The 19,920-nt window shown below is 35.7% G+C and overlaps 1 protein-coding gene and 1 non-coding gene across 7 annotated transcripts in view; both read left to right on the top strand.

The window, feature by feature from the left end:
• LOC129727356 (mitogen-activated protein kinase 1) overlaps positions 1-19,920 on the top strand; it is a 123,164-nt gene that overhangs the window by 22,788 nt on the left and 80,456 nt on the right. The window lies entirely within an intron of this gene.
• Trnah-gug (transfer RNA histidin (anticodon GUG)) lies at positions 4,593-4,664 on the top strand. The gene has a single exon. It is a non-coding gene; the product is annotated as a tRNA-His (tRNA).

Raw genomic sequence — 19,920 nt, 5'->3', positions numbered from 1 at the left:
CCAGAATCAGGAACTTTTTAATTATCGAATGTTCATAGATACCATTGCGCAATCAACCCGAATAGGGTATTTTTTGGCAAGTTATCACAAAATCTGAAGAAACTAATCAAATTTTTACAACCTATGTATGACAAAGGCATGATAAATGCACTCTTCCAATAAAAACAAAAATTCAGCAAATCTAAATGTTCCAACTTCGCATTTGTCGCAATTACGAATGGGTGAGCATGGGGCAGATTTTCTTTCTGGTACTTATTGAGAAACACATAACCTTTCCAATGGTAGGTGAGTTTTTGCTGGGGCTTGCTGGGAACCCAAACATCAATCCTGAAAAACACGTGTATGGCAATGTCCTGTTTTTAACAAGTTTTTTCAAACTATACAACACATTACCGACACAAATTTACTTAACATACCTTCGTTGTTACCACCCATATTAAATTTACGCTCAAGAATCACTTTAAAGTTATAATAACTAAGTGGAAGTCTATAGTTTCCGTACAATAGGCTCTAATTAATAACAAGGTTATGATAGTTACTGTAGTTTGTAAACAACTCAGATAATTTCAAGATGGCCTGCATACAAAGTAGTAAGTATCAGAGAATCCAAAAAGGATCAATAGCAATAGCATTTTTTCGTATTTTGGCCAGGTTTTTGACTGAAATACTCCTATGTGCTACGTCAGCATTTTCACGTATAGCCTTGTTTTGCTTACCGTCACTATTTGAAGTCACCACCTTTTTGTAAGTCGACAGTTCGGCTTGTTTTTTAGCTCGATATACAATTGTAGACGACACTCCAAGCTTGCTTGCGACATCTTGGGCGGAATTTGAATCTGCTGGCGACTCTATTCGTCGTTTGTACGGCCTTCGGGGTTCGATTTCTACCAGATCCTGTTTCCCTGGCAGTCGACAAGCATTCTCCAAACACTTTTATTGTATTGGTGACGATTGATTTGACCACATTCAATAATTTTGCCAACTTGGCGTGCGAGAAGTTCGGATTTTCGGCTAGTAAAATTGCGATGTGTTGCTTCTCTTGCTTCGACGCCATTTTCATAATTGAAGAACAAATGTCGAAATCAAGCATAAGGCATGATATCTTACACACACATCTTTATAATCACGAGTGTTCAGTTTTCTTTTGAGACATGATAAATATAGAACGGCAATTGAAGTTGCCCAATTTTTGACCGGAACACCCTTTACATAATTTTATTTGGTTTAGGTTTTCAAGTATAATCGGTTGGATAGTTCGTCACTTCTTCGTGATCACTTTACAATCTACTGATTTATTCATACAACATGTTGGTTTTTGAAAATTTCGTTTCGAAAGATAGAACTCAATTCGTTGTTTTTCGCCACCACTAAAGCCATTAGAGATATTCAAAAACACATTCGTAATCCGAAAAGTTGGTTGAAATTTCTGTTTCATTTGCATGGCAACCTTCCAGAAAATCAAACTGTCATAGAAACATTTTTTGTCTTCAAAAACCTGCGCATCCCAAGTTTGTTCCCGTTTGCTTGATTAGATTTGAACCACTATACTAATATTTCTTGCTACGTAAAACCTCCACATGTCAAATTTAATTCCATTTTCTGAGGAACTTCGTAGCCGCAAGGTTTCAGAGTCTGCTTTGACAAACGGATGGTCATAGGTTCGAATCCAAGTAGAATAAGGTCACTCGATGTCAAAGGGACTTGAGAAGGGGTTCATTCTCCACCCGAAAATTTAACTCCAGACTGAAAAACTCGTACCTTCAGAAATTTCATCCACCCGTAGAACGTTATCCGCTTTAGAGATGATGATAAGGTCGATAAAGAAGATAAGCACTATAACACGTATCAGGTAACTTCTCAATAAGTCACACTGCATAAAAAACAAAGATTGCTTGCTTTTGTTCGCCGATGCCTCAAAAGATCAAAATTACTGGTCGCAGTGGGGTCCATAGAAAAAGTTGTTAATTTCCTGATTTGTGTTGAAATTTGTGCTTCATTTGTATGAAAACCCTTCCCTCCAGGAGAGGGGGGATGTCGATCCTCCACGGAACTATTTTTAGCCCCCAAAGACCTCCATATGCGAAATTGGGTTCCATTTGCTTGATTAGTTCTCGTGTAGTGCAGAAATTTGTGTTTCATTTTTATAGAAGCCCTCTCTTCAAAAAGGGGGATGAGTCTCGAATCATCCTAATCACCTTTCCCGACCCCAGACCAGAAACCCTTACATACTAATTTTCACGCTTATCAATTCAGTAGTTTTCAAGTTCATATGGATCAAACAGACAGACAAACAGGACTGCAGTTTTATATGTTTAGATAAATATATTTTTATTATAAACACGTTATAAATGGTCAAACATCTATTGGAAAAAGAAGGGGCAGTGTCTGGAAAATGATGAAACTATTTTTCCCATAGTGCAGTTGTATCTATTATAGCAAAAGCATCACAAATAATGTAGTATTTAGTATCATCTCTTACTCAACTTGCCGCCTAGATAATTTAATATGTATATTTTGTACATGAATCCATGACATGGTGAAAAAGATAGCAAATACTACTTTCAAAATATGTACTTGAGAAAAAATGAAACAAGAAATTTTAAGCAGCCATTTTTTTGTAATAATTTAAATATATTTTATTTGGCATTGCTGAAGGTAGTTACATACAAATTATTTTGAAGACAGTAAAGTATACTGATTGGTATGTAGCGGACGTTTATTTTATTTTACCTCGCATAGGGCAAATGCTCTAACAGAGACCCTTTAATCGTTTTCCCAACGATTACGTTAAGCTAGTGACACTATATTGTATTTACCAATATAGCTTAGCCTTACGTAGTCTTTTTTGTCGCGTATCATCTAATACAATAAATTGATGTAATTTTGGACTACAGCTTTTGGATGGAATTCTGCTCTGTCCTTGGTTAATTTTCTCGGCCACAACTTGGTCTATATAAAGGAACAGAATTTAGTGTACATAAAACGCTGATTTCCATAATAAAGCTATTTATGATACTCTCTTCGCTTGATAAAACACCAAACAATAGTGGACACAGCAAAAATATGACAATTAGACACAGCGCTTCATTCGAAAGCTACTTTTTAAAAACGAGAAACTTCGACTCCGGATCGAACCAGGGGCCTTCCGCGTGCCAGTCGGAAGGGACAACCACTGCACCACGAAATCCACTCTCTAACTGGCTGAGCCTCGGTTGGGCTCAGCAACGGTTTCGCCAGCCCGCAAAAACCGGCGTAATTAATTGTTCATTTGCTATTTATAGCATGATTGCGCTACACCGCGGCACAGTGGTCCAATAGGGCAAAAAGTGAAACTTTAGTCCATAGCGCCTTTTACCTTCATCCTAGCTTAATTGTGTCTTCGGAACAATTGTTTGTATAAATGGCCCGCACAATTGTAAATTGTCAAAAATTATGAAAAGTTTACTATACTAAAAATAAAAAAAAAGAACTTTTCTGTGTTAAGAAATAGAGGAATGGTTTATTCAGGAAAGTTGTAGAAAATTAAAACATATGAAACTGTGTTGAACAATAAGCTATAAGGGAAAGTCCTGGAGATGTGTGGTTTTAAACAAAAACTTGTGTTTTGTATGTCCAAATGCTTTTTTAAAACAACGTTTTCTAGTAAAATGTAACTAACAAAAGTTAAGTACAAAAAACCAACGTTTGAGCAATTTTGAATAAAATACTCTGAAACTCTGAACCCAATTTTGTTTGTTCAGCAGAGTTTCATATTTTTGTACGTTAAAAAACTTTACCAAATAAACCATTCCTCTACTATAATATGGGTGGATTGGGACAAATGGATTCTACAACAGTTTATAGTACTTCAGCTTAATTTCAAGGACAAATATTGACATCATGATTTCACTTGCCCCTTTTTAACCTATACGTTCTTGAAATTATCGAAAAATTAAGCTTAAATAGTATATACCTTTGTGAGGAAAATCCCTATGGTATTTGGCAGAAATGTGTGCTTTGTGTGCCCTAACTCCGTGCTGTTCGGAGTGTGTAAAATGCAACTAACAAAAGTTAGGTACAAAAACTCAATTTTAAGTAAGTTCCATTCTTTATACTTTATAACTTGGTACCGAATTAAGATAAGATTTTCATTTGTCAACAAAGCTTCATATTTTTGAATTCTCTACAACTTTTTTAAATAAACCATTTCTCTATCTTTTAACACAGAAAAGTTAGTTTTTGTTTTTAATTTTAGTGTAGTAAACTGTTTATAATTTTTGACAATTTACAATTATGCGGATCATGCATACAAACAATTGTTTCAAAGGCACTATTAAGCTAGGATGAAGGTGAAAGGCGCTATGGAATTAAGTTCCACTTTTTGCCTTATTGAACCACTGTGCTCGGCCCGAAAGCTGAGAGCTGCGTTCGGCGTGTATCTCTGCGATATTTTATTTCGGTAAAAGTAGTTGATCCAGTTTTGTGCCCGGTTGAAAGTATCGCTTGGTTACCCAGCAGCCAGCAGCATTCCGGTGCGGTTGGTGGTTTGCATTTTTGCTATGTTCCGAACTTCGATTGATTTTTACTGGCTGGTTACTTTGTTCACTTGGTTAGCCGTGATCGTCTAGTGGTTAGGACCCTACGTTGTGGCCGTAGTAACCCAGGTTCGAATCCTGGTCACGGCAATGCTGACTCGCATTGTCACGGTGGGAGATTTTTTTTCCATTTTTTAACTTTTTTACTACTGCTAATCGTTCTAATTGTTTTTTTTTCTTTTTTTTTTCAGGTGAGTATCGATCAAGAACCGCCGGGAAGATTTGGGTACTTAGATAATTTTATGTACTTCGAGCAGCTGAAATATGTAAGAAAACACTCATGAACAACACGTTTTTATGATTCCGAAATTGGATATTTTGGGTTATAAAAACACTGACTATTACTTTTCACGTTACGGTTTGCTCACGGACATACTTTGGTACATGTTCAGCTGGTAACGATCGTGAAGCAGTGGAAGGGATAATCATGTCCACACAACGAATCAAATATTAAAAGGTTGATTTTGGCTTTGAAATTGGGTTAAATTTACCCTCCGGTCCTATTACGTTTCGAGTTTATTGGAACCTCCTGCTTTTACGTCTTCGTCGGTGCTAGCATTGTACTGGGGCGGAGTTATGTTTCAATCGTTATTCTCCGGTAAACGCTGGTGAACCTCCTCATCGCCAATATTGACAGCTAAAGGAAAATGATGTGCAAACAAAAGGAAACGAAACGGACACTCCGACGTCGTAGCTGCTGCTGCGCTCCGTCATCGATAAACCACTTTTTATTCTTTCGACTGTCGCCAGATCCGGTGCGAATGGTTGTGGAGGGTGGGAGTGTCTTTGAATGGTTTCTTGATTAGAAAATTTTGCTAATCCCGAGGAGCCTTTATTTGACACGTCTAAGCATATCGGAGGTTAGCTAATAAAAGCACATATGGTTGATACTTTGGTTTATATCAACAACAACGTGTATAGTTATAGGAATATCACGCACAAGAAAATTCCAACCGACGTCATGTGGTTGAACTCCCAAGTGAATACTGGTAGCACGTGTATGTCACATCATTCATCGTTGCTTCCTTCTGCAAGCTTAGACAGTGCAACCGGAACCATGACAGCGTCACCGACGACGGTAGCAACAGTGGCTCAGCTTCCTCAACCTGGAAGGAGCTTTTGGATGGTATCAAGACGTTACTATTTATCACTGAATCGAGAGCAAACGAGAAGTAATTGGATTTAGATATTTGTGCTGTGATGGTGTCGATGATGACGAGCTTTGATGTTTGTGAAGTAAATTCTGATACTGTTTGCAGGCTTTTCGCGTTAATGCGCCAGACGGTGTCAAATTTGTCGTGTGCTTCAGTGCCATTAAAATACTGGGAGGTGTGTCAATTATATGCTTTGTTGATCACAACGCTCTTCAGCTTCAAAGTTGATAAGTAAACTTGGAAAATACCGGAAAAAATGTTGCTTTTTTTTTATAACGGCAGCAAAACGTCACAGTCCCTCGCACTGAGAGCACCTTATTATTATTGTTGGCCTCTCATTTTAATCAGTGTACCAATATGTAAATCAAACCTAATTTAAACCTTTTCGTGCCATGAATAAAACTGAACGAAAAATAATATTTTCACATGGCCTGAAGCAAGTGGGCGATGGATTTCGCTCTCGGTTATCCGGCCCAGTGACACCGGAAGGTTATTATAGAGCGTCAGAAAGGCATATTCGAATCGTGCTCCCCCGGATGCTTTCACTGCTGGTTACAGTACGAGCGAGACGTGTCTGGAAAGCTGTAAGCTCCCTGGGCCGATTGATATGTAAAACAGGAAGCACATGGAACCCACGTACCCATTCATAAAACAGTAAGCACACAAACGCTATTCGTCGTAGATAGAATAATTTAATTGGAATTATTCCGGAATTGTCTTTGCCAACATCTTGATTACGCCCTAATGATGGTGACAATTAGCTGCATTTGTCATTGCTGCACTGATTAGCATTTCATCATCGTCGGACAGTAGGACAGTATAGCTTTGTGTGCCTTCAATTGAACCGGATGAATATATATATGTAGGTACTGCAAATTGATAAGTATTTTTTTGTATCTGATATATTATCTGAAATCTGGAAAGCTTTTTTAGCGGTTTCGAGCCTAATCAGCAATTACTCCTTTCTTTGGCTTCGCCGGCTTTACAAGTGTTATTGGAAATTTCAAGCTCAATTTGGTATTATTTTCATTTTATTGTCACATATTCGCGATTCAAATATTTTTCAGTGGTTCTTTGAATTTCGATTTCGCGGTCAAATTACAGAACAAAAGTGAGAGATCCTTAAAATAAAATCGAATTGAGGTTTTTAAGCCATTTTTCTACTTCAATTTTGGAAAAAATTAAGAAGAAATGTTCATCTATGCGTTTTAAAGATATTTACTTTTCATCGTGCTGTTAGTAATCTAAAAGAAAATGATCGATAATTCAAAAGACAACGCTCAATTTTCATAATATCAAATATAGCAACTATAGCAGCAAATTAAATAAACAAGCATGCCTGTTGAATTGACGGATCATCGAAGCTAAAGGCGAGTTTGCAGCATATTGTGTTCAATAAACTCTTTCCTGCAGCATAATTCCCGGTCGTAAAGCTCGCGTGGGTGCGTAATATCCAATTTAAGACAGAAAATCTGGTGCATCATACTCGTTGGTCAGCAATTTGAAAATAAAAAGGATCTGGATCACTTGCCTTCGTTTGTCTAGTGTGTCTATGCCTAGCAATCGACTCAGAAACAAACAATTTTTTATATACCAAACAATTTCAGAAGTCGCTGTAACTCTCTGCACTCCTCAATACGCCAAATCTCTAAGTAGATTTTCAAGTCATCCGCAACAAAAAGTCATTTTCCTCAGTTGTGTAGTATATCTGCTTCGTTTATATAGAAACTTAATAGCAATGGTCCGAGATTGCTACCCTGAGGTACACCAGAGATACTTACATACGGCAAGAACCGCAGTTACCAAGCTATACGAATAATTGCCTATCCACAAGGTATGCCTCCAATCATTCACAAAATCGCGTGGTACAACTCAACTTGTCTAAATAATTCGATAGAAAAGTATAACCAAAAGAGTGCTGCTCTCAGATCTGTATATTTTTGGTCGGCTTGAGCCTTTTCACTCAAATTTTTCGTGCAAAAAAAAACGAAATCTACCAAGTCTGTTTCTACGGAACGCTCCAGGAAAACTTCGTGCTGAGTTGTACTGATCTAATGTTGGCAGGCCTCAAAGAATGTATCCTTGATAATTGTCTCGAACACTTTAGATTCGACACACAAAGAGGTTATGCCTCAAAAATATGCTACTTTTAAAAAATACAATGGAAATTTTTTCACACCTCTTAAAAAAATTCAAATTTTTCCCACTTTTTTTAGCAAAAAGGTGTATAATTCAAAACCCCAACTAATTAGTAAAAATCAGGTTTCCTTTAATCATCAGTGCGTCTTGAACTGTCCTACAGATCAGACGTTTTTTCGGTTGCTTGTGGACTGGTCTTTGACTGCCTATAGCTTCAAAGTTTGTGTTTTGTCAGTGTGTCTTTTAAAGACTACCTGAAAGTTATTTCCCATCAGTCTTTCTCAAGACTACCTACTTTTGAATTTAACATTTGTTTTCACTTTTTTTGTATCACCGTAAATGGCTGGACGGAAAAAGAAACCTCGCATCGCTGCGGGGAGGAAAAGAGAGGCATCTCTTTCTGACACTTCGAGTGTCTGTAGTGACAATCCTTTTGATATTTTGCCTGAGCAAGAAGCTGGTGAAATGGAAGTTATGAGTAATGAAACTATACAAAATGTCAATTCTTTAAAAAAGGAAAAAGTTCCACCTATTGTGATAACTATTTCTTCTGAATTCAATATTTTCAAAAAGGAACTTTCAACGTTTGTTTCTGACGTTAAAGTTACCTATCAAATTGGTCGTAGAGGCGAATGCCGCTTATTAGCCGACTCTATAAAGGGTCGTAATCGTCTTATTCAGTATTTAACTGAAAAGATGCATAAATTTTTTACATATGACACGAAGAGCGCCAAGCCGTTCAAGGTTGTCTTGAAAGGTCTCACCAACGATCAAACCGTTGATGAGATCAAACTTACTTTAACAGAATTACTTGGCATAGCCCCTACCCAAGTAATTCTAATGAAACAAAAATTACGAGGCGATAACAGTCAAATAACTGGAATTTCCCCTGTTAATTATTTAATTCATTTTAACCGCAATGAGGTTAACAACTTGAAATTTTTTGAAAAACCACATGCTTTGTATAATGTGCGTGTAAAGTGGGAAATTTATAGGAAGTATGGCGGAGGTGAAAAGCATATCACCCAATGCCGTACTTGCCAACGTTATGGCCATGGTTCCAAATTCTGTAACATGGACCAAAAATGTCTTAATTGTGGAGACTCTTCTCACAAAAAGGACACATGCCCTGTGAAAGAGAGTAAAAATTTTCGCTGTGCGAATTGTAACGGCAACCATATGTCAAATTTTTATCAATGCCCAGTCCGTTTAGCAATTGTTAAGGCAAGGCAAGGTGAACAAAATTCAATTTCACAATTAAAACCAACTTTAAAACAAAATTCTCCAAGCGTACCAGTGACGCATAGTTTACCTACTCCTTTGCATACCCGTTTAACTTATGCACATGTTACAGGTAGCTCGAACATTATACCGCCTAATGTTGGTAGTTCGAAAATGACCGTTAATATGGGTAAGCAAAACACGCTAGAAAATAATTGTACACCTATTACTCCAGCTAATATTGCTGCCGAAAATATTTTTTCTAATGTCAACTGCCTGGGGCCTATTACGGCAGGTAAACTTTCTTTTTTGCAACAGGCAATGTTCGATCTTATGAACGCCATGTTGCAGGCAAAATCAATGTTTGAAGCCATTCAAATAGGCACAAATTTTACTATTAAAATTGTTTCTAATTTAAAATTTAGCAATGATTTTAAATAAAACAATTAAAATATTAAATTGGAATGCTCGCTCATTGAAGGCCAATGAGAAAGAGCTTTTTAATTTTTTAACAGTAAATAATGTGCATATTGCAATTATTACTGAAACATTTTTGAAACCTGACATAAAATTAAAATATGATCCCAATTACGTGGTTCATAGATATGATAGGATTCAGGGTTCCGGCGGTGGAGTTGCAATTGTTATTCATCGCAGAATCAAACATCGTGCTCTTCCCCATCTTGAGACGAAAGTTATTGAAACTTTGGGAATTGAAGTTCAAACTGAAATTGGGATTTTATTCATTGCCGCAGAATATTTACCATTTCAATGCACACGCGAGCACAAAAATTATTTTAAAGGTGATTTACAAAAACTCACCAGAAATCGTTCGAAATTTTTGATAATCGGCGATTTTAACGCTAAACATCGTTCATGGAATAATTCTCAAAGTAATTCCAATGGCAAAATTTTATTCAATGATTGTTCTTCAGGATACTATTCTATTGTGTCTCCGAATAGTTCTACATGCTTTTCTTCTGTAAGAAACCCTTCAACAATTGATTTGGTGCTTACAGATCAAAGTCATGTATGTAGTGATTTGATCACACATGCTGACTTTGATTCTGACCATCTTCCAATAACTTTTTCTTTATCACATGAATCAGTTTTAAACCCTATGAGCTCTGTTTTTAATTATAACAAAGCTAATTGGGAAAGATACAAAACTCATATTGAGAGAAATTTCAATAATGAGCTTGATTTGCAAAACGAAGTGAATATTGATTCCGCTTTGGAAGCATTAAAATATGCAATTGTTGATGCCAGGAATTATTCTGTTCCAAAAGCTCAAGTGAAATTTGATTCACCAATGATTGATGAAAATCTTCAACTTCTAATTCGTTTGAAAAATGTCCGCAGACGTCAATATCAACGTTCTCGTGACCCTGTTTTTAAAACTATTTATAAAGATTTACAGAAAGAGATTAAACATAGATTTACTCTTCTGAGAAATCAAAATTTTGAGGCTAAAGTTGAAAAATTTAAACCATATTCAAAACCTTTTTGGAAGCTGCCGAAGATTCTTAAGAAACCTTCAAAGCCTATTCCAGTTTTAAAAGATGGTGAACGTTTTCTTATATCCAATGAACAAAAGGCTCAAAGACATGCTCAGCAGTTTGAGAGTGTTCATAACTCAAATTTGAATTTTGTGAGTCCAATTGAAAATGAAGTCACTCGTCAATTTGATTTAATTTCTTCCCAGAATTTTTTACCTGCAGAAATAATTGAAACTAACTTGAATGAGATTAAATCAATTATTAAAAATTTCAAAAATATGAAAGCACCTGGTGACGATGGAATCTTTAATATACTAATCAAACATCTCCCTGAGAGCACAACGGAATTTTTAGTGAAAATTTTCAATTGCTGCTTCAAAATTGCATATTTTCCCAAATTATGGAATAATGCAAAAATTACTCGAATTTCAAAACCGGATAAGAACCCAGCTGAAGTTTCAAGTTATCGACCAATCAGTTTGCTTTCTTCAATAAGTAAACTGTTTGAGAGAATTATTCTTAACAGAATGATGTCACACATCAACGAAAATTCAATTTTTGCAAATGAACAGTTTGGATTTCGCCATGGGCATTCCACAACTCATCGATTGCTCAGAGTTACTAATATGATACGAGCTAACAAATCTGAAGGTTATTCCACTGGAGCTGCTCTTTTAGACATAGAAAAAGCATTCGACAGTGTTTGGCATTAAGGTTTGATTGCGAAATTACAAACTTTTAATTTTACAATTTTCCTAATCAGAATTTTAAAAAATTATCTTACTGATCGAACTCTGCAGGTTGTCTATCAGAATTCAAAATCTGATAGATTTCCTGTCAGAGCAGGTGTACCTCATGGTTCAGTCTTGGGTCCAGTCCTGTACAACATATTCACTTCAGATCTTCCTGATTTGCCTCCAGGATGCACAAAGTCATTGTTCTGCGATGACACAAGCATTTCCGTAAAATGAAAAAAGTCTTCGTGTCATATGCAGTCGATTGCAGAAAAGTTTAGATATTTTTTCTTCCTACTTGCAAAAGTGGAAGATCTCTCCCAATGCTTCTAAAACTCAAATGATAATTTTTCCGCATAAGCCTAGGGCTTCTTTCCTCAAGCCAAACAATAATCACGTTGTCAAGATGAATGGGGTTATTTTAAGTTGGTCTGACAAGGTTAAGTACTTGGGACTAATTTCTGATAAAAAACTTATTTTCAAAAAGCACATTGAGAGTATACAAGCCAAGTGCATCAAATATACGAGATGTTTATATCCTCTCATTAACAGGAATTCTAAACTTTGTTTAAAAAACAAACTTTTGATTTACAAACAAATTTTTAGACCAGCAATGCTTTATGCTGTACCGATCTGGTCAAGTTGCTGTTCAACAAGGAAGAAAACGCTCCAAAGGATTCAAAATAACATTCTGAAAATGTTTTTGAAGCGTCCTCCTTGGTTTGGTACACTCGAATTACATAGACTTACTGGTGTTGAACCATTAGAAGCTATGTCAAATAAAATTATTAACAATTTTCGACAAAAATCGTTACAATCCTCAATTGCTACGATAAGCTCTCTTTATAGCCAATAAGTTAGCAATTAAGTTAGTTGTAAGTTTACTTCCCGTTTTCTGACAAGTAGGTTTAAATCCCTACGAATGATAAGTCCTAATTGCGAAAGCAAACAAATCCTAACAATTAAAATTACACATTTCTAACAGTGTTGAGAAGTCACCATTTGTGATTGGACACACATACTCATTATTTACTAATATTTATCATAAATACTTAAGCTACTAACAAATCCCCCCCTTAAAAAAAAAAAGGTTTCCTTCAAATAATTAATTAGCTGTTCCGGCAGTCTTAGTTCCGTCCATTTTTTTTATTTAAATGTCTCGAACACTCTAAACTGATTTCACCTACATCCAAAGATTTAACTTCCGATTTGTTTATAGTCTGCAAATACATAACGAATCGGACATTGGATATATTCAAACTGAAAAGAAAAATCGTTTAAAATGATTGGTTATATCGAAATGAGAACATCCTTGCCTTTCATCTTTTGTACATCACCTCGATTCTGAAAAATCCTATATTGGATGACATTCGGTCATTTTCAGCTGGTTTCCGATTCGTCATCTTGGATTTCAAAATGGCATGTTGAGTCGGTTTCTGGCCTCTGAGCGTTATTCTGGTTCCGAAAACGCCATATTTGGTGATATTCGGTCATTTTGGGCTGTTTCCTCAAAACTGTAGTCGCTATCTTAGAATTCAAAATAGTGTCTGAAGTTGAATTTTAGCTTCTGTGTATCATCACGATTACGGAAATACCCATATTTGTTGGTATTTGGTCACTTTCGGCCGACCTCAAACAATTTTCACACGACAAATTTGGTTCCATTTGCTTGATTAATTCTGGAGTCATGCAGAAACTTGTTTTTCATTTGTATGGAAGCTCCCTTTTTCAAACAAGGGAGGGATGTCAAACCACCAGAGAAACATTGCTTACCCCCAGACACCAAGTTTGGTTCTGTTTACTTGATTACTTGATACTTATCCAGACATTTGTGTTTTATTTGTATTGAAGCCCCCCCTTCTGGAAAAGGGAGAGGTATTGATCTACCACAGAAATATTTCCTGCTCTTGTGAACCATCACACACCAAATTTGGTTCTATTTGCTAATCTTGAATTATACAGATATTTGTGTTTCATTCATACGGGACCCCTCCCTTATGAAAGAGGGAGTGGAGTCTAACAACTATGGACATATTTGTTACCCCTAAGAACATTCACATGCCAAATTTGGTTGTATTTGCATGAATGATTCTCGAGCTGTGCGAAATTTGTGTTTCATTTGTATGAGACTCCTTCCTTTCATAAAAGGGAAGGGTTTAAAAACCCCATGGAAATACTTCTTTGGTTCGAAAATTTTTCATGCCAAATTGGGTTCCAATCACTTGATTAGCTCTCGATATGTGCAGAATTTTGTGATTCATTTGCATGGGACCTCTTCCTTACAGAAGAGGGAGGAGTGTCGAATTACTATAGACATATTTGTTACTCTTCAAAACATTCACATACCAAATTTGTTTGTTTTTGTTAGATTGGTTCTCGAGCTGTGCGAAACTTGTATTTCATTTGTATGGGACCCCTTTTTTCAGAAGAAGGAAGGGGTATCGAGCCACCATTGAAATATTTTTGCCTTTAAAATCTTTTACATGTCAAATTTGGTTCCATTTACTTGATTAGTTCTCGAGATGTGTAGAAATTTGTGTTTCATTTGTATGGGACTTCTCCCTTCCAAAATAGAGAGGGTTCTCGAACTATCTTAGGAACCTTTCCCAGCTCCAAAACCCCTATATACAAAATTTCACGCTGATCTGTTCAGTAGTTTCCGAGCCTATATGGATCAGACTGACAGACAGACTAACAAACTGGACTGCATTTTTATATGTTTAGAAGATAGATGGTGCTTGTAAAGTAAACTCGTTCGTGCTGGAAAACATTGAATGAAAAGTAACGAGCTAGTTTATATCAAAATAGGGATTTAGTTTCTACAGTATTACGCAAATTGTGTAAATTTGCTGACAAAATAGAGATACATTATTAAATGAAAATCATCTGCTAAAACTTGTATAGAACTAATTAAATTTCAAAACTCCTATATTCGTATAAAAAAGATCCAAAATTTACATAACTTAAAAACTACCTTAAATGGACCACCGGACAGATTTTTGCGCTTTTATAGAAAACTCGAGGAATTTTCAAAAAATTTGGCTGAATAAGATGTTTCCCGATGGAAGTTTTCTGGAAATCACCCAAGTTTCCGCATAAGTTAAGTTATTCTGACCGATGGACCGCTTAAAACGCGGTCCATTCAAGGAAGTTTTACCCTTTTTTAAGAGAATGAATAGTTTTTCGTCAAGGTGGTCTACTGAAAGAAGTGGTCCACTCAAGGTAGTTCAAAAAAAAGACAAACAAGACACAAGGAACACTCATAAATTCCGATTTGATGTTAAGAGAAATTGAGTTAATCTGACGATTGGTCCACTCTGGAAAAGGGGTCCACTATAGGTTTATTTATCCTACCATTAAAGTGAACTTGAACACTAAAATATTTAGGGTAAAATGTTTAGTGGCCAGCCTCCACAATAAGTTATTGATTTATGCGAAAATTCGAGAGATTTTCAGAAAACTTTCTCCGGGAAACATCTTATCCAGCCAATCTGCAACACGAAAACATGTATAGGATAAATTAACCTATAGTGGACCCCTTTCCTATATCAACCTATAGTGGACCACCCTTCAGACTAATCCAATTTATGCGAAAACTTGAGGAATTTTCAGAAAACCATTGAGGAATATCCTATCCAGCCAATAAGCATCAGTATCATGAGAGACATTTATAATTTTCCAAATTATGTTAAGATGTTAACTAAAGAAATTACCCTATACTTATAAAGTTGATAAAATGAAGAATGGCTCGGGTGATTCGCATATTTTAACAGAAATAACAAAACAGGAAAAACTGTAAAAGCCGAGGAACAAAAAATAAAAGAAAAAATGATAAAATAAAACTATCAAAATCATAATTGTTGAAATGTTTTATAATGATTTTCACCTTGTTGACAATCATGCTGCTAAAAATTACTGACTTCGATGTATTTTGCGATTCCAATTTCATCATGGATAGTTTTAATTTTTCTGCATACAATTTTTATTCAAACCATTTAAAAACAAACCATTTTTCGCAATTCTTTTTTCACGACTTTTCTTTCATATTGACACAGGAGTACCAGGCAGTAGAGGTAGTGTTGTTTTGATGTCCAGTGATATTATTATTGCACTTGTGTGTAGCAGGGTCGATACCTTGCAATAAATAGGAGAGCAAATGGATGAATTGCCACTAGTTCTTCTTAGAAGTTGCTCAATTGTTACTGTGTAAAGTTACTATTACTATATTTTTTATTTTCGTCTTTACTTTCCTTGTGACATGTTCACTAGAAAATTTTCAAACTGGTCGAGTTCGGGTTTTACTTAAAATAAAAAAAAATTGGGTTCGGGCTTCGACTGATCGAAGAAAAAAATTCTGGTTCGGGTTGAGTACGGGTTCGAATAATATCAATCCCGACTATCACTAATGTCTGCTGGATATTGTACAATAGGTGTTTAACTTTTGTTTGAATACACCAGTTATCAAATTGTTGAGCAGAATTATACAATCTTTTGAACATGAACAATAACTGTCAAAGAATTTATTGACAATGACCTACATATAAAGTGTAAGATCGGTTGTGTAAAAGTACAATTTATCTGCTGGGAAAGTACGTAGTGACAACCAAACGCTGTCAGCGACACCAAACCACGAATTAATTGACTTGACATTCCTGGTATTTCAGTTTGATTGAATACAGCAACGAAGTTGTTTACTCTTTCATCAGGAATCATCATCGTTTATTTTATTTGTTTTTGTAAAGTTCACTGCGCATTCCATATCCCGGGTTGACATCACATAGCCCAAAAAACAATTGAAATTTCTTTACGGGTTCCCTCGTGTGTGTGTGTTTATACAGAACCAGGCCTTACTATTGAGCCCGAAAAAGGGGTTGGGCCTGCAGCAGTCTGCGGATGACACATCCCGAAATGAATAAGCAAGTTGGAAAACAACTGTTGGAAAATTATTAAACCTACTTGTCAAGGAAAAAAAAAGGAATAAAACAAAACTTAAAATAATCTTAAAACTATCTTGCTGACTATCAAGTGAGCTAATCGTTGCAATTGAGGATTGCAACGATTTTTGTCGGAATTTGTTGATAATTTGGCTTCACATATTTTCTAATGTTTCTACATTAGTGAGCCTATGTAGCTCGTTCGTGCTAAACGCTTTAAAATCATTTTCAAAAGTTTATTCTGAATCCTTTGGAGTGTCTTCTTCCTGGTTGTACAACAACTTGTCCAGATGGGAACTGCATATAACATTGCTGGCCTAAAAATTTGTTTGTAAATTAACAGTTTATTCTTGAGACAAAGTCTAGAATTCCTGTTGATAAGAGGATATAAACATTTGATATACTTATTGCACTTTGACTGGATATTTTCAATGTGCTCCTTGAAAGTGAGATTCTTATCATAAATTAGCCCTAAGTATTTAACTTGATCAGACCAATTTAAGACCACACCGTTCATCTTAATAACGTGGTTATGGGTGGGTTTGAGAAATGAAACTCTTGGCTTATGAGGAAAAATTATTAACTGTGTTTTAGAAGCATTAGGGGAAATCTTCCATTTCTGCAAGTATGAAGAAAATATATCTAAACTTTTTTGTAGCCGACTGCATATAACACGAAGGCTTTTTCGTTTTGCGGAAATGCTTGTATCGTCACAAAACAGAGATTCCTCACAACCTGGTGGTAAATCAGGAAGATCAGAAGTAAAAGTGTTATATAAGATTGGGCCCAAGATATTCCCCTGAGGTACACCAGCTCTAACAGGCAATCTATTAGATTTACCATTTAGATAGTTAACCTGAAGAGTGCGGTCAGTTAAATAACTTTGTATCATTTTTGTAAGGTAAAGCGGCAAACTGAAATTTGACATTTTAGCTATTATACCTTTATGCCAAACACTGTCGAATGCCTTTTCTATATCTAGAAGCGCAGCTCCAGTCGAATAGCCTTCAGGTTTATTAGTTCGAATCATATTTGTTACTCTAAGTAACTGATGAGTAGTGGAATGCTCATGGCGAAAACCAAACTGCTCATTTGCAAAAATTGAATTTTCATTAATGATAACACATATTATCTATTGAGAATTATTCTTTCAAAAAGTTTGCTAATAGAGGAAAGTAAAACAATTGGTCGATAACTTGATGCCTCAGCTGGATTCTTTTCGGGTTTTAAAATTGGAGTGACTTTGGCATTTTTCCATTTCGTAGGAAAATGTGCTAGTGCTAAGCATCTGTTAAAAATTTTTACCAAGAAATTTAAAGAGTTTTCGGGAAGTCTTTTAATAAGGATATAGAAAATCCCATCATCTCTTGGTGCTTTCATGTTTTTGAATTTTTTGAGAATAGTTCGCACCTCATTCAAGTTTGTTTCCAATACCTCTTCAGAAAGAAATTCTTGGGTGGTGATCTGATCATACTTTTGGTTTACTTCATTTTCAATAGGACTTACCACGTTCAAATTGGAGTTATGAACGCTCTCAAACTGCTGAGCAAGTTTTTGAGATTTTTGTTCATTCGTTAGAAAAATGCAATCACCATTTTTAAGGACTGGAATGGGCTTCGAAGGTTTCTTAAGAACTTTCGATAGTTTCCAGAAAGGTTTTGAATAAGGTTTTAGTTGTTCAACTTCTCTCATGAAATTCTCATTTCGCAAGAGAGTCTATGAGAATCTATGTTTAATTTCCTTTTGTAATTCTTGAAAAATAATTTTCAAAGCAGGATCACGAGATCTTTGGTATTGACGTCTCCGTATGTTCTTCAAACGTATAAGAAGTTGAAATTCACTGTCAATAATTGGTGGATTAAATTTCACTCGAGCCTTAGGAACTGATAAATTCCGGGCATTGAGTATTAAGCTGCTAAAATTACCTAATGCTCTGTCAATGTCAGCACTATTTTGTAAAATAATATCATCATTCAAATTCTCTTCGATCGTAGAACGATATCTATCCCAATTAGTCTTGTGATAATTTAACACAGATCTAGTGGGATTTAAAATAGTTTCATGGGTAATAGAAAATGTTACGGGAAGATGGTCAGAATCAAAGTCAGCATGAGTTAATAAATCACTGCATGAATGACTTTGATTTGTTAGTACCAAATCAATTGTAGATGGATTCCTAATAGAAGAATAACATGTAGGACCATTTGGAAATAAAACTGAATAAAATCCAGCCGAGCAATCAACAAACGATATTTTCCATTGGAATTGCTTTGAGCATTATTCCAAGATCGATGTTTCGCATTAAAATCACCGATGATTAAAAATTTAGATTTATTTCTTGTGAGTTTTTGCAAATCTCCCTTGAAATAATTTTTTCGCTCACCAGTGGATTGAAAAGGTAAATACACTGCGGCTAAAAAAAAAATGCCAATACTTGATTCAATTACAATTCCCAAGCTCTCGATAACTTTGGTTTCAAGATGGGGTAAAACACGATGTTTTATTCGACGGTGGATAACTATTGCAACTCCACCACCGGCAACATCAATTCTATCAAACCTATGAACCATGTAATTTGGGTTCTTTTTTAGTTTAATTTTTGGCTTTAAAAGCGTTTCAGTCACAACTGCAATATGCACATCGTGGACTGTTAAAAAATTGAAAAATTCATCCTCTTTCGCTTTAAAAGAGCGAGCATTCCAATTTAGAAAATTTACAGCATTATTTAAAATCATTGCTGAATTTCAATTTCATAACAATATTAGTTGTAAATTTTTTACCTTCTTGAACAGCCTCGTACATCGAGTTACAGTTCAACAAAACGGACATTAGCTGCAGCATGGATTGTTGTAGGTATTCAATCTTTTCTGGAGTTGGACTACCTAAATAAATACTGGCTGACTTCTTAGCACCAAACACGAATGGTTTGTTACTGTTTGAATTTGAAATATTACCTGTAAGGACACTGGCATATGAACAGCCTGGTGTTGCCTGAACAGGATTTTTTGTCTGAAATTTGTTATCTGAATTTAAATTATTACCTACAGACACACCTGCTAATGAAAGTGCTGGTGATGCCTGAACAGTATTGAAAGTCTTTTGTATACCCACATTGACAACAGGTTGCTTAGAATTCCTACGTTGTCTGGAAGCAATAATTTTTGACCTTACAGGACAATTAAAGAAATTAGATTTGTGATTTCCCCCACAATTTACACATTTGAAACTATTAGTGGTCTCTTTCACGGGGCAGATATCTTTCGTGTGACCAGTGTCACCACAAATCATACATTTTGCTGCCATATGGCAGTTTCGAGTTCCATAGGCCATAGGCTTGACAATTCCGACATTGAGTAAGATTATGGATTTCTCCATGTCTCTTGAAATTTTCCCACTTTATTCGCACGTTAAATAAAACACGTGCTTTTTCCAAACATTTCAAATTATTTACTTTGGTACGATCAAAATGTACTAAGTAATTTTCCTGGTGTATTCCAGTTTGATTAATTTTGGCATTTGGCGTTTCATCAAAATTACTTGGTTGGGAGCAAAACCAAGTGATTCTGACAAACTTTCTTTAATTTCCTCAATAGTTAGGTCATTTGAAAGACCTTTCAAAACAGCCTTAAACGGTCTCTCGTTTTTGGCATCAAAAGAATAAAATT

This window comes from Wyeomyia smithii, chromosome 3, assembly GCF_029784165.1.
Source record: "Wyeomyia smithii strain HCP4-BCI-WySm-NY-G18 chromosome 3, ASM2978416v1, whole genome shotgun sequence".
NCBI classification, from domain to species: Eukaryota; Metazoa; Arthropoda; class Insecta; order Diptera; family Culicidae; genus Wyeomyia; species Wyeomyia smithii.
Note: the sequence above shows the minus strand (reverse complement) of the source record. Positions and strands in the feature narration are given on the sequence as shown.